The 26,297-nt window shown below is 36.1% G+C and overlaps 1 pseudogene; it reads left to right on the top strand.

The window, feature by feature from the left end:
• Positions 1 to 26,297, top strand: part of LOC108719716 — a 131,563-nt pseudogene that overhangs the window by 87,681 nt on the left and 17,585 nt on the right.

Raw genomic sequence — 26,297 nt, 5'->3', positions numbered from 1 at the left:
GACAGCTGCAAAATAAAACACTCTAAAACCACAAAGGGGTCTCAGACTTATTCACACTGGTGTTTGATTTTCATCCCAGCACCAAGTTGGTATAATATTGCTCATGGTTTTAGCATGCCTTTACTCTGAGAACCTGGAGCAGTTGTTTATCCTTGGAACATTGTAGCAAAAATAATCTTTGTGATACAGGGGTTACAGCTGCAGGGGACCCTATCATCTTTACATTCAATGGGTGGCCTCAGCATGGGCACAAAGAATGAAACAAAAGCATCAGATCCAAATGAGTTTGATTTTAATATAAATGGGAAGCAGATTGGAACCTGGCTCTCCCCTCCTGTCCTCTAGTGACCCAACAAAGCAACATGTTATCTGCTGTTGTATGTCAGAAAAGAATTAAGTAGATCCGATTCCTTTGACATCCAGCAAAGTCAACAGCATGAGCCAAGTTATACTGAAGTTCTACCAAAATTGAATACTTTCTGCACAAAGAAACCAGCAAATGAAAAAATCCAGGATTTAGCCAAAGAGATAAAGAATTCGTTGTGGAGTCTAAAGGATATTACATTGCTAATATAATTGCAACGTACTCCTTTGTATGATTGCAAATTAGGATTGTGCTTTATCAATAAGCTTTTTGACATGAAGCGTCCATCACAGAAGTTCTCTCATTTACCACTGTGGAATGGAAAATGAAGTATCCCAATAATTGCATTATAGTTTCCTTATTGTGGGACAAGAAAGCAACGTGGTATAATTAGGTTTGATTGGAGGGCATGTTTCCGGTAAGATCTGAAATTAATGATGTTGCTATAGTGACACATCTGCGGCCAGCAGTGCGTGAGACTTAAAGTAATTCATTCGGCAAGAGAAGACATCTGTTAACTGCAAAGATGTAGAACATATTGACACTGACCAGAAATACTAGACGTTATGTGATAAATGAACAAATGATGCTGAAACAGGAGGACAGATAATTTGTACTTAATCTGCTGGGAGAACTTTAATCTTTTCACTGGTGGCATTTGATAATTCCATTGTTATAAGCACAATGCAGTAAAGAACTCATACATTTTGAGTATAGTATACCGACTGCTTTGTGTCGCATGGGGGATCAAATGGAAAGAACTACCGTTGTATGTAATGTGTTACCGTTTTGTTGCTTATTTGTACTTCTTAAAAAGCCTTAAATATAGGCTCTTTAAGTTTCTCTTCACTGAATGGGTGTAAAGGTTCCACTTAACAATTCGTACTAGACTGGAAACATGGCCTGAAATTAATAAAAAAAATAATAAAACCATGAGGATTTTTCTAGGTTTTACTGGTTATAAAACCTTCATACTTCTGATATCTGATATCACACTTTACCCCTACTTGGTTGCAGTAGGAATTACATATATTCTAAGTGGGCTTAAAGGAGCAAATACTGCAGATAAATCAGCAAATATTGTGATGCTTGTATTGAGTTCACATTGGTATTTACATGTTATCGCTGAACACAGAGTATGATACTGCATACAAACCACCAGTAATCAAATTAAACCAAATAGTAGCAACAGATTTTTTTTCTGCTATACAGAGAATAAAATTCAAAGCCCTGTCCTTAATCATGGAAGTTCTACAATTTATTTATGCACAGAAAGGACTAGAATACAGAAGCACTTTCTTGGGGGGTGTTCCCATGTGGTTTATAAGTGGTCAAAAGTGGAAACAAAGCATTTGGGGGCGTGCCTCTTTGTCAAACTCTTTGTTGTGCCGGTCCTTTTAGTGCATAGACATTGAGATGGGTGTTGTTCTTTCCCAGTACTACAGCACTGAGTAGCCTGAAAGGTTGTGCCTATGGACATTCTGTATTATCAATCCTACAATTTATTTGCCTTACCACCACTTCATAATCTGTATTTGTCCAAATGAACACTAGCCATTTTTCCATGTTTTACAGTTTTTAGGCGTGACAAAGTATATACGCATATATATTTAAAGGGAGCCATAAATTACATGGAAATAGAACTGATTAATTATAAGTTTACTTTATCTGATTTTACAATGGAGTTGTAACCAGTAACAAATGAGAAATGAACTCTGAAATCTCGTTCTTGGTTACTACCTATGTTTTTTAAATCTCCCCCTATATGGGTTGCTTATATTTAATGTATGCCCCAGTATACAAACTCCCCCCTCCCCCCCAACTCAGCGCACCTAACTAGACATATCTAAAAGCAGAGTTGTTCAGGGCCCACCAGTGCTACGATTTCAAGGACCCTCCTTGTAAACACAAGAGCCTTTCTCTGGGTTTCTACCCTTCCACCCTTAAGCACCATGTACCTTTTACCTCCTTAACTTTGTGACTGTGATTGGAGGAGAGGGGATAGTCTGAGTGGGGGAGCAGGCCTGGGTTGGCAGGTCCCACCAGATTCCAGATTTTTTCCCAGTGTCCCACTGGCTCAGTCTGAAACTGGTGAGTTCAAGTTTATGTTGCTTCCTTTTTTAGTCTTTATTTCAAGAATTGCCATGAGGAACCACTTATTGTGGACCAAGTTTCTTTCTCCATGCACACAATTTCTGGTATTGGCAAGCTTGGCAAGCTTGAAATAGTGGCCAGTATCAGCACCTCCATTTTTATTTGCCAAAAAAATATATGTATAATTTTTTTGTCAATAAAAAAATCATAGTCAAAATATTTAATACTGCTGTATTTAGTCCCATACTTAGAAGGGGTTGTTCACCTTTAAGTTAAATTCTATAATATATTAAAGAATGGCTAATTTTTAACTGGCACTTGTTTTTTCTTTTTATAGTTTTTGAATTATTTGCTTTTTTCTCCTGACTCTTTAAGGTCTTCAAATGGGGGTCACTAGCCCCATCTAAAAACAAATGCTCTGTAATGCTATTCAGGCCCTCTCCTATTTATATTTCAGTCTCTTATTCAAGTCAATGCATGGTTGCTTGGGTAGTTTGGACCCTAGCAACCAGTTTGCTGAAATTGCAAACTGGAGAGCTGCTGAATAAAAAGTTTACAACTCAACTGAGCTTGTTTCACTTGCATGGAGAGCTCCTTTAACCATATGTTCACAGCAAAATCCTCCACATACAAGCACCCCCCCCCCCCTCAAATCAACTCCAGGGCTTTTATCTGCTTCATTGATAATGACATAACAAAGGAATTGCCCACACCTGCCCATGAAATAGCTTTTGAGTCAATGGTCCAATTACTTTTGAGCCCCTGAAATGAAGTGATTGTGCTAAAAAGGCTTTAGTTCCTCACATTTTTATGCAATCTTTTTGTTCAACCCACTGAATTAAAATTTGTTTCATTTAAAATTCATTGTGGTAATGTACAGAACCAAAATTAGAAAAAAATTGTATGTCCAAATATTTATGGGCCTAACTGTATGTTAGTGTCAAATATATATTTTTGTGTGTTACTGCTATATACTACTGTCAGTGCCATCATTTTAACCTTCTGTGTAATATTAAAGTGTAGTCATGTGACATATACATTTTGAATCAGAGTAAAGAACTATTTGCTAAATAAGCATTTTTGCTATCATCAATTCCAGGAACTCTGACCCAAAATGAAATGGTCTTTAAACGCCTTCACCTTGGTACCATGTCCTATGTACAATGGATGAAATTCAGAATCATATAGCAAGTTCCTACTCACTGGTAAGCACTTTTAATTTCTGGTTAATTATGTGCAGGGCAGATTTTGCAAGGGAACATTTTGAATAACATCCCATGACATGAGAAGCCAAATCAGCAATATATCCCTTTTGCCTTTTTAATACCTGGTGGAATATAGAGCATAAGTGGGAACATTTTCATCTTTCTGCACCTTAAAAGCAAGCTGATTTCTCACATTTGCAGCCAGGTCTAAAGAGAAAGGAGCTTTATTTATTGGGTTTCCATTCTTTACTTCTGAGATTTTAAGCATTTGCAACTAAAACGCTTGTGGGGTAAAAAGTGGATAATGTCATTATCGCCCAATAAATAGGTACAATTATCTATAGCTATTATAACAAAGACAAGCGAGTGTGTTCTCAAACTGTTTTATAATTTGAAGTTGCTCAAGGCAAATAGTAAACCTGTAACAATCGAATTATTCGCTGAGCAACAAGGTGGAAATATTTTGGTACAATCTACCTTTTTTTTGTTTTATTTGTGTATCGCTTGCATAGTAAGGCTTGAATCATTTCACTCTTTCACTTAACTTGTCTTAGCTTAAAGATAACATGCTATCCCTTAACCCCATTTGTGTCAAAATGTTTAGCAACACAAAGCACTCCGATTGTGTTCATTTAGTTACTAATTAGGCATATATTAAACCATTACAATTTGTGATAATAAATGTTTCTAGCCACCTTGCTAGTTAGAAAGTAGCTCTTTTGTGACATTGATTTGTATCTCTTGTTTTGTGTGCTGCTGTATTATTAAAAAGGCAATCCTGTGGTATATCCAAAGCAATGCAACACACAAATCTATTATAACATAATTATATTTCCCCACTGGAAGAGTTCAGAGACAAAGCATCATCTTAAACTAAATCTGTGTGAAATTAAATTAAGGAAGCATCAATAAATATAACTTAATTCAGAAGTAAATCAACCTAATTTATTTGCATCTGTAATGACATCGGTATTTGTGAGATGCAAATGCAGAGGTTCAAAGCAGGACTTGAAAAGCAGATGAGCAGAAAAAGTTAAACCCATTATTATGCAGCACTGTAATTTGATAGGCAGTGTCTTTACGGATCATTGGTTCAGTTCAACTAGTCCAAAGCAGCACATGGATCCAAAACTAGGTTCTTCTGAACTTAACAATAGATAGGAAGGTGGTGGGTGTATTGGATGATGTTACTTAATATGCAGTCTTTGAACGTGCCAAAATATCTTCTAAATAAGCAGATATGGTAAAAACAAAATGTATGTGCATCCTTTTATTCTGGGCTAAGTGAAGCATATAAAAAATTATCCAATAATCATATATAATAACAATTTTATATTAAAATCATTGTTTTGTGTAAAACAGAAAAGTAAAAGCGCATATTAAATGGTGCTCAAATGTCATACTTCCTAAGTTGCTATTAGATATCAAGGTGGCCGATGGGTAATCAGCCAATTGTGTGTACTCATTTGGCAGCGAATCATTATATTTGTATATGTATACATGCCAGGTTAGATGGAGCGATAATAGTTTACCAACCACTGAATTGTATAGCAATTACTAGAATTTGAAAACGTTCTGTCACAGAATATTGTTCTTACCTTAGATTTATTCGAATTTTCACGGTAATTGCAGGCATTTTAAACAGAAATGAATAATTCCAGTTTTATGTTTTCGAAAGGCAAAACAAATAATGACTAAGTCATTGATTAGAAATTTTAAACCATCTCTTGACCTCGTGTTTATATAACTCACTTCCTACAGAAACCCAAGTCAATTCAGGTGTTCCTTCTTATGGAATACAGAAAGACCATCGTTTTAAATAGGTACAAACAAAATGCTGCAGAATTTGAATATCAGACTTTGTTGTCTGCAGAGATCCACATTTTTATTATTTGGAACAACCAACAAAAATAATAAAGTGCAATACCTTTATAAATAGCATCCTAATTCTGCCTGCTAAGTTAATGTTTGCAAACAGAACTAGCAAAGAATGGATTTTAATGAAGGGAGAAAAGATGTGGTCTCAGACTGCATAAGCTACTTATATAGGGGGATGCCAACTAAGGTGTTGGAGATTCTGCTGTGCTGCACAAATACTGAAAAGGCCCTTCTCTTATATAATGTACGTATGTATAACTTTATGAAGGGTTGCAAAGATGCTAGCACTGTACAATATACAAATGTACACACAGAGGCGACAATTAATAAAATAAATAATTAAAAATACACAGAGATTAAGTGCCCTTTGGAATGAGACAGTAGGAAGGATGTTCCTTTCCTAAAGAGCTTACATACAGGCACAAATTGGAGGGCAAATATGTACAGGCTTTGGACATTAGCAGTATAAGACTAGATAAAATAATATTGTAGTTCTCCGAAATGAGTTCTGAACAGCTCACTGGCAGTAGAACCCTATCTCAGCGAATGTCTCTAGAAATCTTCTGTTTTTAGCTTTAAACTTTATTAATTTGCCTGTCTATTGTTTGCAAACTGATAACAGTCTTTAGTTAATCTGACTTATATTTATGTATTTATTTCTGGTATTTGAAGGTGCAATCGTCCCAAAGCTGTAACAACAATACCAGTGCAACACCTTGTAGAAAAGGGCAGTCTCCAGCACCTAAAGTATGCAAGACTGTAAGCAGCAGAGTCCACGAAGCCGTTAAGGCAATAGCTTTGTGCCATAATGTAACCCCTGTGTATGAATCGCGTGCTGGAGTAAATGGGGAAACTGAGTATTCCGAAGTGGATCATGATTTCTGTGATGAAAATCGAACTTACCAAGCGTCCATTCCTGATGAGGTCAGTATTAAAGTTGTATCTTTTTGCTTTTAACCAAGTCAAGTCATTTTTATACCTTATTCAAAGTACAGATATGGGACCCATTTTCCAGAATGTGCAGGCTCTGGGGCTTTCCAGATAATGGATATTTCTGTAATTTATACCTTTAGGGGCCGATTCACTAAATACGAGTGAAGGATTTGAAGTAAAAAAACTTCGAATTTCGAAGTATTTTTTGGGCTACTTAGACCATCGAATGGGCTACTTCGACCTTCGACTATGACTACGACTTCGAATCGAAGGATTCGAAGTAAAAATCGTTCAACTATTCGACCATTCGATAGTCGAAGTACTGTCTCTTTAAAAAAAAACTTCGACCCCCTAGTTCGGCAGATAAAAGCTACCGAAGTCAATGTTAGCCTATGGGGAAAGTCCCCATAGGCTTGCCTAAGTTTTTTTGATCGAAGGATATTCCTTCGATCGTTGGATTAAAATCCTTCGAATCATTCGATTCGAAGGATTTAATCGTTCAATTGAAGGAATAATCCTTCGATCGTTCGATCGAATTTTCTGCGCTAAATCCTTCGACTTCGATATTCGTAGTCGAAGGATTTCAATTCCTAGTCGAATGTGGAGGGTTAATTAACCCTCGATATTCGACCCATAGTGAATCAGCCCCTAAGTCTACTAGAAAATAATGTAGACATTAAATAAACCCAACAGGCTGGTTCTGCTCCTAATAAGGATTAATGATATGCTAGTTTTGATCATGGACAAGGTACTGTTTTATTATTACAGAGAAAAATGACTGTTTTTCATTTGTATTATTTGGATAAAGTGGAGTCTATGGGAGGTGGCCTTTACGTAATTTGGCCCCTGTATAAATGTTTTTTAATAGCCATATAGTCACTTAATCTGCATGTTTTCAATATTTTCAGTGGTCCATATTAGTCATATTGTCATCAAATGTCTAATCCAATCCAGGTACACAAGCAATGTTTTGTAGAGAACAAACCATATAAAATTGGTCATCATTATGGGAATTTATTATCACACCACTTTTCTATTTTTTTTTTTTACTTTAATGCTTCTAATCATTTCACAATATCAAAGATTCATTTAAAAGTGATCTTTAACTTTAAAACCATTCACATCTTATATGCGAACCTTGTTTTTCAAACCACAAGATCTGCATCATAATTTTTTAAAGAGGTGTATTGACACAAGTCATGAAGCCTGAGGAAAATAATGTAAATGGTTCATTATTTAGCGTATTGAACCTTCCTGCAGTCACATTGACAGATGATTCCAGTGTTTCCCAATCACCAAAGTACCATTTTAAAAGCATTTTTTATTGAATAAAGTGCTTTAAATATTGCACCCTAGAGCTTTATGGAAGAGAAATGGTTGAATTGATGTTTTCTCATAAGCTTTTGCATTCACCTATACAAACAAATTTGGTTAATCAACAGCACAAGTATTTGATGACTATAATTTGATTGCGTGTGATCTGTGTTTTGGGTTATGTGCACATGTTTTATGGTATTATAATAAATTTGAGCGTGTTGAGTGTAGGACTTTAATGCTTAGCTTTGTAATGCTTCCTCTGCCAGTGTGAGTTAATATAACAAAGAACATTGACAAGAACATGATTATACAGATTATCAATTGTTTGAAAAATAATAACACAGAGGCAAAATATACATTTATTAAAGTAAGCAAATATTCAGTATTTATTTCTGACAGTATGACCCCTGGTGACTGTTTAGGATGAAAATTGACTAGTCATTCCGATGAGGAACAATTTTAAATCTCCCTTATGAAAAGATGTGCAGGTATAAAACCAAAGGCACACTGGGCTGATATTCTGAATCACCCTCTATGTTCAAATCAGTGCTCTTCTGTGTCTGCACCCGGAACCAATTTTTTGGCTTGGGTGCAGACACGTGGACCATATTTCAACACTAAACTGAGAGTATACATTTCGGCGCAGCTTTGTGTACCTGCATCTTGCACAAAGCAGTGGTTCTGGGAGCAGGCACAAAAGAGTGTTGTTTTGAGTGTAGAGGCTGATTCTCAGCCTAAGTTTATCCGCAGGTTGACAATCAACCCAGTGTGCCCTTGGTTTAAATCTCCGGACAGGATAATCTATACTCAACTATTTAACTGAACTGTTTCAGAAAAATAAGGTGAAAGTAAGCCTACAAAGTATATACATAAGCAAAGTTATCAACGCTGGGTTGATTGCAACAACATGCTCCTGTTTTCCATGCTGCACTACTCACCACCCCAAATATTCACAATAAAAATGTAATTACTTAATTAAGCTCTAATGTATTCCATCTTTCCTTGTAACTGGATATTGCTTAAAGTGGCACCCCTTTTCATGCCCTCAATGAATAATGATTGGGTTGTACATATTTTGTTGTTTTAATCATGAAAATTCTATGGTTTTTGATATTTCTTGAGCTAAACAAGGCAAAAAAGGAAAACTGAAGCTTCTTCAAGTTAGGTTCTTGTGAAGTAGATAATTAGCTCACCAGAGCTCAGATAATACCTCTGCATTATTGATTCCTGCTAGCAAAAGGAGGGGGTACTGGTAATCTAGGACCAAAGATGGAGGAGCTGTAATTTCCATATTTACCAAACTTAGCTCAATAAATGACTGTAAATCAAATAGACAAAAATTATGTTCTCAACGCAAGCCGGATTCATTGCACTCATGCTGAAAAGGGGGATATACTGGCCCTTTTTTGTATATTCCACTGATGCTTTGGTAGTGATGGGCGAATTTATCCGCCAGGCGCGAATTCGAGGCAAATTTGCGCTATTCACCGCCAGCGAATAAATTCGCGAAACGCCCATGAAAATTCGTCAAAAAAATGGACACCGGCGTCAAAAACGCCCGCCGGCATCAAAAAACGGGCGCCGGCATCAAAAACGAGACGCCAGCGCTGTTTCACGAATTTCTCGCCGATTCGCTTTGCCGGAAAATTCGCAAATTTCGCGAAACGGCGAAAAATTCGCCCATCACTATATCTGAGTTATAATAAAGCATAGCTCTCATTTGAAATGAATGCTACTGGTTGTAAGCCCAGTTAGAAAATTCATGTACTTGACTGTGGTTAATGCAGCAGCATTTAAGAAAAATTGGGATAGCTGGGTGTGCTTATTGCTTATTGGTGTGTCTGGCTCCATAGGGATTGACTGGTTACAGGTGAATTCATTTTGCACTTAATTTTTGCTGGGAAGCTTTCCTCCATTACAGGGCTATGCAACTGCAGGCTAAATACAACCCTTTATTTGTCAAGGCCTTTATAGACTTCTGTTCTGTTCTAATCATGATATTACAGTATTAAAGCATGTTGAATATTGGATAACTGCTCCACCATATTAAAGATTTTGGAAATCTTTTCTTCTTATTGTTTGCAGCATAATTAGTTCTGAATTTGTACATATGTCTGTGCCCTATTTCATACCAAGTTTAAAGTATGCAGAGTCGCTATACACATATGTGGTTATGTTAGTTAATTAGATGAGTATACAAGGTTTGGTTTCCAGTCTATAATATTGGAATAAAGGGAGCATGTTTTTGCATACTTTAATTTCCTTGAGAAGGCATTGCCTTGTACTGAAGCTCATAAAATGCCTTATTAGCAGCTGGTAACAGTCGCACAATATTCATTGGTATTTACAGCTAAAACCCAGCAAAGCTGATGATTTTGTATTAAGCCTCAGTGTTTTATTTCCCAGGTTGTCACATTTGCCTGCAGTGCACAGCACTGTTGAAGGTTTTTGTAACAGGCCGTTGACAAGGTGGAATACTATCATTAAAGCTCTGCTGGATTCAATTCCGTTTTAGTATTCAAAACGCGCTGCCTGATTATTCCCTGCTCATTGTTTCTTATGATAAGTGATCAATATTTCATTTTCTCAGAGAGGAGAAAGTTTCAAATGTCTGTCACGTTTGGTCTGCACAGCCGCTGCATAGCAAACATTCCTTGTAGGCAGGAACAACCATTAACAAAATCATAACTACATCAGCTTCAATTGTCATAAGTGGACGTCCGCAGAACGCTATTGCTGATCTAATGTAATCGACAAACATAAAAGGATATAAACTAGGTAGATCAGGCAATAAAGTGCAGAGGTCACAAGTCCATCTAATTCAACAACATGCTGTGAACAGGGACCTTTGAAGACCTTTGGCCTCTTCCAACCTCAACCATTGATTTTTCTTGTTTTTTTAAGGACTGCTTACTCTGATAATCCACCAATTTATTGCCTTATATGTCTGGTAATATGTTGAATAAGAATCCAAGTAGTGATATAATGGAATGTAAACTTTCATGTGGATCACAGTTCTCAGAGATATATCATATGCAGTTTAGCCAGCTGAACTATAGATGGTGTTGCATGCTTATTATATATATATATATATATATATATATATATATATATATATATATATATATATATATATATATATATATATATATATATATATATTATATATGATCAGAGAAGTATTAACCTAGAATAATTATCAGAATAAACCATGCACCTTATGACTGTAGCGTCTGTACACCTATATAAATGCTGATGAAGGACAATCATTTTGATAAAAGTACCATAAAAAGGTACATTTTTGTTTGGTTTATTGTTAGAAAGGGTTGAGATTGTATGTTTTTTTTTTACTGCTATAATGCATGAGGCATTTCATCTTGTTTAATTCACTTTATTGTGTGGGTTTATTGAAGTAAGACTAATTGTGTTGTTTTGTCAATGTATTTGTGAAGAGCAAATGATTGTCAGTGACATAAAACCATCATTTTCCTGACCTTTGGAGCCCTATGAAGAATAACTACTCCATGTGTTGCTGGGAATATTGACTGCCATGCTTTCCACATGGCTGGGTAGTATTCTTAACTTAATAATTGTATTGCCTTTTAATTGTTTGTGTAATCAAAACAATGAAAATAAATATTCTTAACCAATTATATTATAATTTGAAGTGTGGTGGTATGATTTTTTTTTCTATTTCTGCTACTGGGGAGTAATTTGTAAAGATATTTTCCTATTACAGGGTTGTATTTTTGACTTCTGTATTAAGGCATCCATGCAAAGACTGATTCCTTTATTGTCCACTTCTTCAGGCTATGGTCCAAACAACACAGGATCCATTTACTAGCGCCATGGGCAAGTTTCTTTAAAATATGCAATAGACTGAAACATTTTTGGGTTAACTAATCATCTTACAAGGCACACACACTGCCAATCAATTTTTTTTATTTCAACTATACCAACTTACATTTCCTGGGATCACACCACATGCTGTTGATATCGAAGGGATCTGCTCTCAACACTGGCTATGCAATTGATTTGAAAATCCTTATATTATCTAACCACAATGTTCTCTATGGGGTATATTTAACAAAGAGTGAAGTTAATAGTGAAGTTCCGCCACTAGAGTGAAATTGCACCACTCCATTCATTTCTATGGGATTTATAAAGGCGTATTCATCAAAGGGTGAACTTTCACTTCACCCATTGATAAATACGCCTTTCAAAATCCCATAGAAATGAATTGAGAGCTGCGGAATTTCACTCTAGTGGCGGAACTTCACTCGTTGATAAATTTACCCCTATATGTCTATTTTTCAAAATATTAGAATCCCAGGAATATATACCATTAATGAGATAATTATGTCAGTGCAAATTAAATGTAATATTCTGTGTGATTTTAATCTATTTTAAACAAATATGTACATGTGCGCAACACTTAGGGGCACATTTACTAAGGGTCAAATATCGAGGGTTAATAAACCCTTGAATTCGACCCTCGAAGTAAAATCTTACGAATTCGAATATCGAATTTGAAGGATTTACCGCAAATTCTACAATTCGTCGATCGAAGGATCAATGAAATCCTTCGAATCAAATTATTCGAAGGATTTTAATCGATCGATCAAAGGATTTTTCTTCGATCAAAAAAACCTTAGAAAACTGATGGGGAAGAGACAGTACTTCGACTATCGAATGGTCGAATAGTCAAACGATTTTTAGTTCGAATCGTTCAAATCGAAGTCGTAGTCGCCTATTCGTTGGTCGAAGTACCCAAAAAAATACTTCGAAATTCAACGTTTTTTTTACTTCAAATCCATCGCTCGAGCTTAGTAAACAGAAAATGGGCCAAGGGAGCTGTAACTCATATGCAAAAGCTGTAAACATGTCAATCATGTCAACCTTACCTGGTCACCCACAGTAACTGCTCAGTTACTCGGTACTCTACCCCTTGCTTACTTATACCTGTATACAGTCACCATTCGGTTTCATTAAAACTTTGACGCTTCTAAATACACCAGATTGATCTCAGTACTAATATACTTGAGAAGGATTGAGAAGGATCTAGGGGTTTTTGTACATAAGTTGTCTATTTCCAGGCAGTGTCATTCTGTGGCTACTAAAGCAAATAAAGTTCTGTCTTGCATAAAAAAGGGCATTAACTCAAGGGATGAAAACATAATTATGCCTCTTTATAGGTCCCTGGTAAGGCCTCATCTGGAGTATGCAGTGCAGTTTTGGACTCCAGTCCCTAAGAGGGATATAAATGAGCTGGAGAGAGTGCAGAGACTAAGTGCAACTAAACTGGTTAGAGGAATGGAAGATTTCAATTATGAGGGTAGACTGTCAAGGTTGGGGTTGTTTTCTCTGGAAAAAAAAGACGCTTGTGAGGGGACATGATTACACTTTACAAGTACATTAGAGGACATTAGAGACAAATAGCAGGGGACCTTTTTTCCAAGAGGCACCAGAGGTCACCCCTTCAGGATAGAGGAAAAGAACTTTCATTTGAAGCAACGTAGGGGGTTCTTCACAGTCAGGACAGTGAGTTTGTGGAATGCACTGCCGGGTGATGTGATGGCTGATTCTGTTAATGCCTTTAAGAGTGGCTTGGATGATTTCTTGGACAGACATAATATCAAAGGCTATTGTGATACTAAAATGTACAATTAGTATAGATATTGGTATATATAGTTTATGTGAGTGTATGGAGGGGTCGGTGTGTGTGTGTGTGTGTGTGTGTGTGTGTGTGTGTGTGTATGTGCACTGGGCTTCATTTGGAGGGGTTGAACTTGATGGACTTTGCTCTTTTTTCAACCCAACTTAACTTAATTATATAACCCCAAGCTGCCATGATATTAATATAATTCAAAGCTGTTTAATAGCAACATGTTGTAATACAAATTGCAGCTCACATACATCCATACACACATAGACCCACAAAGAATTTTGCAGACATAAGTGAATGTCTGCGTATTTAGGAAACAAAAATAGTTCAATGCTTTTCTCGCCTTTTGTACATATATAGTCTCCTGCTTGCCTAATGATGTTTTGTTCCAAAAAGTGTTTTTGTTAGGTGTATATATCCTGGAAGTAGGGTGCTTATTGTAACCTCTGACACAACTCTTAAGTATAGCATTTCAATCCAACTGTAACATTAATTACAGGTCAGATTGATGGATACAAGCTTCAAAGGTTACACACGTCAGTCAATGTAAGAACACAGGAAACTTGTGCTTCCTGCTTGGGAGTATCAGACCAATTTATAGGCTTGTTATAGTTCATTCTTAATGTAACGAAGCTCTTGCTGTATGTTGGCTTCTCAAACAGTTTATTGCTTTTGCTTTACAGTGCTGTATCTTTGCTTGTTGCAGTGATGAATAGAGCTAGGCCAATTAATGTGGACATCTGTAAAAATCAAGAATGTGCCAGTACATTATGCCTCTCATAAAATGTATAATTTTATACTGCTTTAATCAAAATTCCCATAAAGACAATACTACCCTCACCGATCCGTAGAATCACCAACTGCTTTTGGCAAAGACAATTGGTTATTGGTTTGAACCACAGATAGGGAACAGAAAGAGGGTCTATGGGGAGCTCCAATAAAGAGGTAATTATTATTAAAGTTAACAATCATTTTAGCCCAGAGTGAAATCAGGCACATACATTATTCATGGTTAGGGGGATTTTGCTTTATGCTATGCGTACCCTTTGAAATATTCTAAAACACAATTCTGATGATTTTATAAGTCTAAAAACACTCAGTTGCATGTATATTAATACAGAAGATAAAGAGCCTCATTCACAACTACCACAAAAGTCTTCAAGCTGTCATTGATGTTAAAAGGGGCAATACACGGTATTAAGAACTGGAGTATGTAAACTTTTGATCATGGTCATTCTGGTAGTTTGTGTAGTGATTATGATTTAAAAAGAGTAAACACAGTTGTCTGACAATAAATGGCTTCAGCCAACCACTAACCATGAGCGAAAGAAGTTTTTGTGTTATCATTCATATTCTCTTAAAAATGGTTAAGAAATCTTATGAGCACAACTGTATGTACTGTAATCTTTGCTCTTAAAGGAAAACTATACCCTTAAAATAAATACTTCAGCAACAGATAGTTTATATTAAATTAAGTGGCATATTACAGAATCTTGTCAAACTGGAACATATATTTAAGTAAATATTGCCCTTTTATACCTCTTGCCTGGACCCACCATTCCATGATGGTCTCTGTGTTGCCTCAGAGATCACTCAACCAGAAATACTACAGCTCTAACTGTAACTGGAAGAAGTGTGGAAGCAAAAGACAGAACTATGTCTGTTAATTGGCTCGTGTGACCTAACAAGTATCGTTTGTTTGGTTTGGGAACTGAGCATTTTTGAGCATTTTGTTACCAGAGAATTAATGTAGGAGGCATTTATCTGAACAGAAGTGCATTTATCTGAACATTTAGGTGGTAATTTATTAAAGTCCAATTTTTGGAATTTATTAAACTGTGATGGTGTTAAAAGTATGAATAAAAAAGTACTCAAATTTAAACCTAATGAGTTCATGTAGAAGTCAGTGGCAGATGCAGTAACGTAACTAGATGGGGGTGGGCCTGTGCGGGGCGTGCAGCCGGGCCCACACGCCTCCGTGCTGATTTTTTTCGTACCTGCAGCTGACTACAGCTGGCTGCAGCAGGGCGTGATCTGCCGTAGAGGCCCTGCAAGGGTGAGGGCCCTGGTCCAGTTGCACCCCTTGCTCCCCTGGTAGTTATGCCACTGGCCACATGTCCTGTTGATATCCTGATCTGTGCTGGGTTTCATTCAATAATCCAAATATCTCATGGTTTCAGGAGTAAAATCTGAAAGAGTCACAGTTTTTGGTGAAATTCATACGATTCAGATTTTTCTTCATGATTTTATTGTATTTTTTCCAGCACAAGAACATTTTTATTTATTGATAAAAGGGGGGGGGAAATCCATGCAGATTTGGTCGGATTAGTTTTCAGAAAATAGTGATAACTTTTCGGATTTTGATAGATAACCCCCTTCTTGTTGTTAAAGAACTTTTTTAATTTACACATATAGGTTAGGAGCTTTCACTGGAGCTGGGAAGGCAAGGAAAACTATTTATGTGGTCAAAAAATGGATAAAAGAGCAAGGGAATGTGGACCAGGTGTTATTAAGTTACAGAAAGTAGGTTACAAAGAGACCTCTTGTATATTTGATGGTGAGATGGATTTTAAAATAATAGCTGGTAAACATGACCAGTTGTCAGGGTGCAATTATCATGGCATTCTGGCCAATGTACCCAAGGCATGTGAGTGTGAAGTCATGTCTGTTTAGTCGATGCTGGAAAACAGATTTAAGGAACAGCCTTTAAATTCACCAAACATAGCTAGGCATTCAGGGGCGATCCTGCCCATTTTGGCGCCCAAGGAGGTCCACGTCGCTAGTGCAGAGAGCGCAATTGCACTCTCTACACTAGATGAGCCAAATTTCCTGGTTGAAAACCGGAAATTCGGCTCTTAAAGTTACCAGGAGCGGCATTGGTGAACCGCCCCTGCAGGCATTGCCACGTAAATGACACACTTTTCAAGTTTTATACTGATTTTCTGCAACCGTTTACCTCTGTGTACAAATCTGGTGTAACTGTAAGAAGCTACTGGAGAATGCTATGGGAAGAAACCCAATTTATAGAGATACTTCGAATACTTGGAAAATTCTGTGCAAACAGAATAAATTAAATTTTAATGTTTCCCCTTTCTTATCAACATTTTTTTTGAGAAGTTTTCCTAAAAAGAAAAGAAGTCAATTTTCTTACAGATGGAGGAAGTTTGGTGTGTTTCAGATTAGTCATATTATGGATCCTAATTCAGGAGATCCTCTACCTTGGAAAGTACTTAAAGAACAATATGGTCTTTCAGAAAAAGAGAGACTAAGTTATTTGCAGATTAAACAAGGTTTTCAATTAATTGATAACAAAACTAAGTCTCAATTAAAATACCATGAATTTTACGATTCAATGACACAATTAATTGATGATTTGAAATTGAATAATATTTCATGGATTTCATCTCATCTTTTAAAATATATATCTAAAGATTTGGATCCATTGGATAGTTCTAGTAAAAAATGGACTTCTTTTATGGGGAGTGAAATCTCTTCTAATGATTTGTTACTATCATACCGAAATTTTAGAAGAAACATACTTTCGGAGAACTGGAGAGATCAGCAGTTTCGATTCCTTCACCTGGGCTATGGATTATTATTTCAAAGGGATAAAGATTCCCAACAGGTTTCTTATTGTCCAAAATGCAAAAAGCAAAATGTTGATTTTTTCCATTATATTTGGACATGTCCACTTATTAAAGATTTATGGGAAAAAGTCAAATGTTATATTAAAGAAGTACTCAAATTAGACATAATACTGAATCCTCAATTTGGATTACTGGATCTTAAAGATTCGTTTCAGTTATCGTCTCAAGCGTCTATTATTAAGGTTACAAAGGAAATTTTATCTTTCTGCTGGATGGTGATGGCTGCAACTCGAAAATCTTTATTTCTATTTTGGATTAGAGATAGTCCCCCCTCTTTGAAAGACATACTTTCATACTTACATAGTCTATGTATGCAGGAGATAATTCGATTTAGGTTGGAGGATTCTATTCAGAGAAACAAAGTTCAATGTAGATGGTCTATATATATCTCGTCATTAGATACTGCTAAGAGACAAGTTGTTCTAAAATTTATGAGGCAAGATGAATTTAATGAATGAATTTGATAACATTTTATTTATATTCTATTTTAAGCATATAGTATTTATAGTGCTTGGTTTTATTTATTTATTTATATAATTATTTATTTAAATGCTTTCTAGATAACTATAGGTCAATATGAATTTTTTTTTGTTTTTTTTTGTTTGTTTTGTTATGTACGGATATTTGATATTTGTCATTTGGTTTACATCAACCTTAATTTTATGAACATTGTTTATTTGTTCTTTATTGTATTGTATTTTTAAAATTCAATAAAAAGAATTTGAAAAGAAAGAGAATGCTATGGGAAAATATGGCTTCATCCAGTGTGACTTTTTACAAGGCTTTTCCTAAAGCGACTTCCGGAGGAATTCTGCCGCTAGAATTTTCCCCATTGACTTTGATGGATTATGTGAGGTCTGAAGTGGCATTGTTTGGGTGCGGTAGAATAAAAACACCTTTATAAATTTGCCATTTTACTCTTTTTTTTGTCACTATTAGTTTTACACAGCATAATAAATAGACCCCTAAGAGTGTCCACTGCTTTGCTGGAGATGAGGCTGATTGTAACCTATGGCCTTAGCTAAAAATCTAAAGAACAGTTTTAGGCAGGTTTTTGTCGACAGAAATCGGATACTGTGACCATGGGTGATTAGTTCTGGTTTGTTTTGCTTTGGGATAATTTGTACTTTACTACAGCAATCAGAAGCTATTTAATTTAGGATTGATATGTAATAAATAATATAATGAATGAGTTAATTGTGGTCTTTGTTATGCAGCTTTTGCAAATAACATTTCTCTGTCCAGCATCCATAAGTAGAAAATAAATTGCATTCATCTTCCTGAAATTGTTTCAATGGTTAGTTAATTTAGAACTAGGTAATTCAATTGTTATCTATTGGTATTGGCAACAACAGTCTACATGAAAGAATGAGGCAGTTATCTACAAATCCGATACATTACTAAAAAAGCCAAAGGTCACTGAATTAAAACCTTTGCTAGTTTTTTTTTTTCGTGAGTAATTGTTCTACATCATTTTACTAATGTCTTGCTGCTAATGAAAATTAAAAACATCACGCTGTTTGATTTACTGCTTTGTTTTAATTGTCATTTTAAACTAACAAGTGTGCCAGGATTTCAAACTTAATAGGAGCCTCCTGCGATTCTGTCAAAAATATTGTGAGTGACGGCCTTTTTACACCTTAGGACTTCTTATTTAGAATAGCTTTTACTTAGTATGTGATTAAATCACTTGATTTGCCTTTTTTAAAAGAACTGGTGAAAGTGACATTTTGTAATGGATTCTGTGTAGAGCCGCTACCACCAGATAAGACTGGAATTGCAGCCAAGTTCTGGGTGGTAGGTGGTAACAAATTAAAATATGCCAAGCTAAAAATTTTAACACCTTGCTGCCAATGTAGATCTTGAAACAAATGGCTTTAAATAAGTGAGTAAAAATGTTGTTGTGTTCTGGATTGGGCATAGATTTGAGGCCATTAAAGACGCACGCACGTGTCTATTTGTGCTTATCTATACAAGTGCTTTTCACCAGCTTGCACCTACTTTGGAGCCCTTAACCCACGACCAATTTATAGTATAGGAGTCCCTTTGTGTGTTGCACTAATTGAATCAAACCTGCCCACTACCACCCCCTTTTTACTAAAATCTTTTCATCTCCAATACAATCTCCAATGGATAAATATGTTTTATCCAGAATGCTTGGGACCTGGGATTTTCCAGATAAATCTTTACTGGATTTTTACTGGAGGCAAAACCAAGCCTATTGTGTTTATTTAATGTTTACATGATTTTTTAGTAGACTTAGGGCATATAGATCCAAATTATGGAAAAATCTGTTATATGGAAAACCCCATACCTGTACTATTGTTTCTACCCAAAGTCTCTGTTTTTTTTTACCTTTTCTACTTGTGATTGTTGCTTAATTTGTGATTCCTTCTTATACTGTCAGTACCTTTTATAATCATGAGCCTCTAAGTGCTCTGTGCTATCTCTAACTGCATTGTTCTGTACTTCAATTTTTCTTTTAAATAAGTCTAGACTGACTTTAATTTTGTGACCTGTTCTTTAGAATACAACTAATTGCATGCCTTTTTTTATCAGTTAGCTACTGGCTTTTGAATATTTGGTCTAAGTTGCTTGAGATATGCTGGGGAAATAATCATCTGCTTTTTTTTCCCTGATGGAAATAGAAATGTAAATAACACCAGTCAAACGTGGCTAAAAGTAAAGCCATATCTAGGTGGAGAACCCCACAGGCTGGCTATAGAATACAGCATTGATCAAATATCTTGATTTTTGTTGACCTCTACTAATAATTAGAACTGTAAAGGAAATCAAACTATATGAGGGGCTAATTGAGGAGACACAATGACAGGAGTGTCCCTTAAGGGACTGTAAGGACTCTTATAAAATGATTTGGCTCGTAAAGGGATTACTAATAAAACATGCAAGATTAAGACATGAGCTACATGTGTACAAAGAAATACGTTCTGATTAGGATTCATTTTTTGTGAATGGTCACTGGATTTTAAGGGGGTTATTTATTACATTTCAAACGCTACAAACTCAAAATATTAGATTTTTTTTTTATATCAAAACCGAATTTTTAGTGGGAACAATTTTTTGTTTTGAGATTTATTATACCCCAAGGACGGAAAAAGTCTGACATCTCAGACCTGCTGAGGTTGTATGTAAGCCAGTGGAAGAGGTCCCTATCCTATTTGGAAGTCTCTGTGGTCTGCGCTGGAATTAGCCTGAAAATCCCAAAAATCTGGGCTTTTCGGGAAAATCTCAAAAAAATTCGGTTTTGGCTTGATTTTATTGAGTTTTCCCCCGATCCGCTTAAATTGTGCTTTTTTAATAATAAATAAAGTCAAGTCGTGGATTCTAGTTCAGAAAAATTCGGATTTTGATAAATAACCCCCTAAATGTATTAACCATATTATCCTTTTTCTTTTTTTTTTAAATGTTTATTGTTCTTGAATGTTTTCTTACTAATGCTAATGTAATTATGATTTTTTTTAAAGCTTTAATTATGCAGGGGGAAAATGCAAGTTTGAATCATTCAGTATAATCAAATGTAGCTCATATATCACATATCCACTTAATTACTGTATATACAGCCATATAAAGCTAAACTGCAGTCAGTTCTTCCTGTACTATGTATAGTACTGTTGAAGAATTGAGTATGGGCAATTTGAGGAGGTTGTTAATGTTATCCATATTTTACTAAGATGTGTAAATCTATAAACCTCTTTATAATAATCTTGCCTTGCAGGTAGCTCTGGTACAATGGACAGAGAGTGTTGGTCTGACCCTAGTCAATAGAGATTTGACCTCAATGCAACTTAAGAACCCTGGCAGACAGATATTAACATTCTTCATCCTACAAATCTTTCCCTTCACATCAGAAAGTAAACGAATGGGGATCATAGTGAGAGTAAGTTGTTTCATTGCTTTTGTAAAGTATATTTAAACTGTATAAGATTCAGTTATATACATTATACTGCAAGTGGTTGAGAGGGATGTAAGAAAATGTAAGAGGGATAGTACAGGTTAGTACAGAGCTAACCTTCCCAGTCCATATCACATTCCATATTACATTCTGTGTCTTCTCCTCTCACAGACAGAACTTTACTTGTTGTATGCTGACATTATTCTCCTTAACTGGTTTCCACAGACAACATGTGTACATTTTTTCTTTGAAACCCCAGTTCAACAGTTATGGTGTTTTTAATAACATCACTTTTGTACTGATTTTGAAATTCCCAACCAGTTCTATTTTAAATCTCTACATTTGCCCTTAAACTGCTGACTTTGGTCACAGGGACAAACATCAGCCATCGGACAAACCAATCAGTTATTAGATTTGAATAGTCACCTACAAGTTAGAAAACAAAAACAAAGACCTGATTGGTTTCAATGGGCAACATCACCGGTGATGTTTGTCTCCAATGTTAATAAATACGGCCCACATTGGTGAAACAAAACATAAACCAATTTTGTCTTCAAAGCTAGCAAGGACCACAATCTAAGGTTTGACTTGTATTGAAGTTTTTATTCAGCAATGGGGGTAATCCAGATTCTAGAATATTAAGTATTATTTTATACTTGCCAACATTGATGATACTTTTTGGGAATGCTTAAATTATTTTTTTATACATTTTGTATAAAAAAACATAAGAACGTACCAGTGCGTTATGCTCATTTAGATACAGAAGAATTGTATTTAAAAAATAGTGTTTCAGGCTGATTTAATGAATATTTCTTCCTGCCTGAGTCTCTCCCTGCTCACTTATAGCCCTGGGCTCAGATTACAGCAGAGAAGGGAGGGGGGAAAGAGGAGCAAACTGAGCATGCTCATGACCGGGGCAAAGAGGTTTAAGCTGAAGGCAGGAAGTCTGATACAGAAGCCCATGTGTACACAATAGAAGGAAAGAAATGCAGTGTTTCTTTTGACAGAGGACTCAGAGCAGCACTACTTTGAGGGTTTACTGGTATATTCAGGTGGACCTTTCTAAAGGTGGCCATACACGGGCCGATAAAAGCTGCCGACAGACCAAGTCGGCAGCTTATTGGCCCGTGTATGGGGGCCCCCGACGGGCTTCCCCGATCGAGATCTGGACGAAAGTCGTCCAGATCTCGATCGGATGGGGTTAAAAATCCCGTCGGATCGCGGCCGCATCTGTTCGTTGATGCGGTCCCGCGATCCGACCGCCCGTTTGGCGAACGCTAGGATCCGATCGTTGGGCCCTAGGGCCCACGATCGGATCAGCCCGATATTGCCCACCTCAAGGTGGGCATATCGGAGGGAGATCCGCTCGTTTGGCGACATCGCCAAACGAGCGGATCTATCCGTGTATGGCCACCTTAAGGCTTACTTAGATTTAACCTTTCCTTCTCCTTTAAACACTGAACCTTGATGATATACAAGAAATGCATTAAAAGAGAGAGCAGAGTTGCTCTGCCAGCATCCTTGACACATTTAATGGGTATAATTGTTATAGTAATTTTAAAGGGAACAATTGTTAGTACAAAAAGTTCATCAAACTGTAGTAGTAGCTTAATGATTCTTTTAAAAAAAAAAAAAATATATATATATATATATATATATATATATATATATATATATGGCCTGCTAATACCAGGCTTTTGAAACAACAGCTCTCTCAGAAAGTCAGCTAGCCTATGGTTAACCGACTATGTAGAAGTGCACAGAGTTGCACAGATAATTAAGGCCACTGAAACTCTGCAAAGAAAGCTATGGAGACAAAAGCCTGTTATTAAACTACTAATATGTCAGAAACCACTGAAAATGAAAAAAATGTATGTAAAAGAGGACCATTTTGAGTAAATTTACATATTTACAGGGTTTAGCTCTTATTTAAGAACTACAAGTTACTGGGCAAGAACAGGTACAGAGAACCAATTTCTGATCATATATGTAATTCTTTTAATAATTAGTGGCATTTCCAGAGACAAAAATACAGGGTCATAGAGTCAAAACAGGGGACTTTTGGCAGCTGTGTGTTCTAATCATGTCTTTGCTTATTGTTATGGAAATGTAGGCTAATTTCTGCAAAGCATTCTAAATGAACCCATTTAGTAATAGCTAGAAGAGAACCGTTACTAATTTAACATTATTTATTATTACAGGTGAGTTTCTTAAAAAATACTTTTGCTTTTGTGTCCCTTAGTTTTTACCTCTCCAGCCTGGGAAAATGCATACAAGTTCTTTCTTTGTTATTGGTTTTAGTAATCAGATAAAGAGTGAGAAGTGTAAAATGTATGCTGTAAAATGGATATTCTTTAAAATCACTTCTATAAAATCTACTGAAACCGTTATTAGCCTTTTAAAGATGAGCATGGTTAGCATTATTTAAGTTTTAATGGCATAGTTTTATCAACAGCTGCTTCGAGTTCCACCTTTGCCTTACTAATGGGCTCATGGTGACCCCCCTCTATAAACAGCATGTAACCCAATTTTGTTACACCATGCAACTTCAGGCAAGGTTCCCATCCTGGCACTGTCAGTGAACTATTACTATAAGGAGATTTATATTTGGTTGCTGTATTTGTATTTTTCATGATTTTTTAATGATTTACATTTTTTGTCATGCGACTATCAGGCTTGGAATTTTTCAGCTGGCTGGTGTTTAGTGCTTAATTACCCTACCAACCAGGCAGCAGTTGGGGATGGAGGACAGATAGTAGTAGGCCTTATTAAGATTGTAAGCAATACAAAAATAAGAATAATTTAAAAAAATGAATAATCTGTTTCTTGTTTACCAAGATTTTAGTTTGAAGGCCAAATAAAGGTAGAATAGGAAGGGTAAACATTTTGCATTTTAACAAGCAAACTTCCTTCGTATGGCCTCTACTCTGTGGCAAAAGGTGGGCGTTAACTTTGTTTCATTCAATATTATTGATATCAGTATGGCCAGATTTTGGCCGTAATTGCCACAGAAATCTAGAAACCACAGAAACAAAGACATGAAAGTTAAGAGGGCAAAGATGAAAAATAGACAGGAAGAGGAACCAGAAGAACATCAGAAAAGAGAAAAGAAAAGTTGTCCAGAAGGCCTAAAGCAGGGGTGTCCAAACTTTTGGCTTCCCTGGGCTACATTGGAAAAAAAAAATTGTCAGGGACCACACATGAAATACACAAACACTTTTGATTTGATCTACCAAAATGGATTAAGGCCCATAGACCCGCTCACCACCACTGCCTCCCCCCTTGTTTGTTTGCTCACCGAAGAGGAGCCAGGCAGATCTAATGTTAAGTGTTGCAGAGACGAGAATGTGCAGCAGCTTAGGGGGAATACAGTGCCCCAACTCAGTGAATCGCTCACCACAAGCAGCCAGAAACTGCACAGATTTTTCTCCACAGACGCTCCCTTTACCAATGCGCCTCTCTTTGATACTCCCACACGTGAAGAGCGCAAGTCAGACATGCACACAACTGGAGCGCAGCAGGAACAAAAAGCTAAATTGCCAATGCCAGGTACTGAGTAGTGGTAGCGGGCAGGCCCATTAGTTTCGGGGGGCCATATGCTTTGCGACATGATGTTTCCTCAGGAACCGATCGTTTCAAGCTGGGCCCCATTCATATGCATCCTGGGCCGCAGGTTGGACACCCCTGGCCTAAAGATTAGGGTAAAGGAAACAGGAAAACTGATAGAAGAATAAATATATTGCAAGGCTCACGTTTAGCAGCAAGGAGAGTGATCTGTTGTCAAGCTGTCCATTGAGCAGCAACCAGCAGCATATTGAAGAAGAGCTAATATGCTTAACATTCTGACCTATAGCAACAAGCTACACTGAACAATTTTGTGTTTTGCAGCTTTTCAGTTTATTTAAATGCCCTTTTTGTGAATATTTTGCAGAACTGCTATCGCTGTCCCATACGACTTCTTCCCCATTATCATTTTCATGTTGCCAAAAATGAACAGCTTTCATATAATACATTGTTTTCATTACAGGAAAAATCTTCAGGGGATATACCATTCTATATGAAAGGGCTGATGTTGCTTTGGCCACCATAGTACAGTATAATGACTGGCTGGATGAGGAGGTAAATATCATATTAAAGTGTTTTGTCATTGGTGTTTTAGATGAGGAATGCAATCTCTCAAAATGTATTGACAGAAATTCTTAAAAAGGACACATTTTATGCTTATATATAGGTGGAACAAGTTGAAGTAACATTAACACCAAAAAATTAAAGTGTTTTAAAGTAATGAAAATATAATGTACTGAAGTGTTTGCTTCAGAAAGACCACTATAGAAATAAGCTGCTGTGTAGCCATGGGGCAGCCATTCAAGCACAGGGTACACAGCAGATAACCGATAAACTATGAAGAATCCCATTCTACGCAGCTTATTTGTTATCTGCTGTGTACTCTGTGTCTTTTTTTCTTTTTCAACTTCACTGGCTGCCCCCATGACTACACAGAAGCTTGTTTATATAAACTACAGTAGTGTTTCTGAAGCAAACACACCCGTTTTACCAGTGTAGCACAACAGTACCTTATATTTTCATTATTTTAAAACACTTCAATTTGTTGGTGTTACTGTTCCTTTAATAGAGTATGCCAAGTAAAAAATGGCCAGTTTTCTGACATTTTAATGGACTAATGTAAATTACAAAATTATTTTTGTGAAAAAATGTTCTTATTTTTTTCCTTTCTTTTTTTTCCCCACCTTTATGAATCAGCCTCTTTCCTATGCAATTAAATAATCAATTTATTAGCAATTGTAGTTTTGATTTGGCCTCAAGAGAGATTAAAATCCACAATCTGTTTGGTTTTTTTTTTCAAAGAACAAACTATTTTACCTTTTTTTAAGGCCCAATGGTGACTATAAAATAAAATAGAATTTGCGGAAAAAGAAACAATTGAAGAAAATGCCAGTGAGATGAAGATATCTTTCTCCCATACTGTGTATTGTCCGAACCTGAGCTAAAATCATTGATAAATCAGCCCTTTACTGTTTCTAAAAGTAAAAATAGGGTTTTTTTCTGAATCTGCTGTATTTTATTACATTGCATATCATTTTGAGGTACAGATCTGAAATAGTATTTTTGCAGATAGCTTCCCTTATAAATTAACAAAAAATAATCTTGTGAAAACATTAAATTGTCTACAATTAGACCTATATATATATATATATATATATATATATATATATATATATATATATATATATATATATATATATATATCACTGCCTTTATA

This window comes from Xenopus laevis, chromosome 6S (genome assembly GCF_017654675.1).
Source record: "Xenopus laevis strain J_2021 chromosome 6S, Xenopus_laevis_v10.1, whole genome shotgun sequence".
In the NCBI taxonomy this organism is placed as follows: domain Eukaryota; kingdom Metazoa; phylum Chordata; class Amphibia; order Anura; family Pipidae; genus Xenopus; species Xenopus laevis.
The sequence above is the reverse complement of the archived record's forward strand: the minus strand, read 5'-3'. Positions and strand labels throughout refer to the sequence as shown.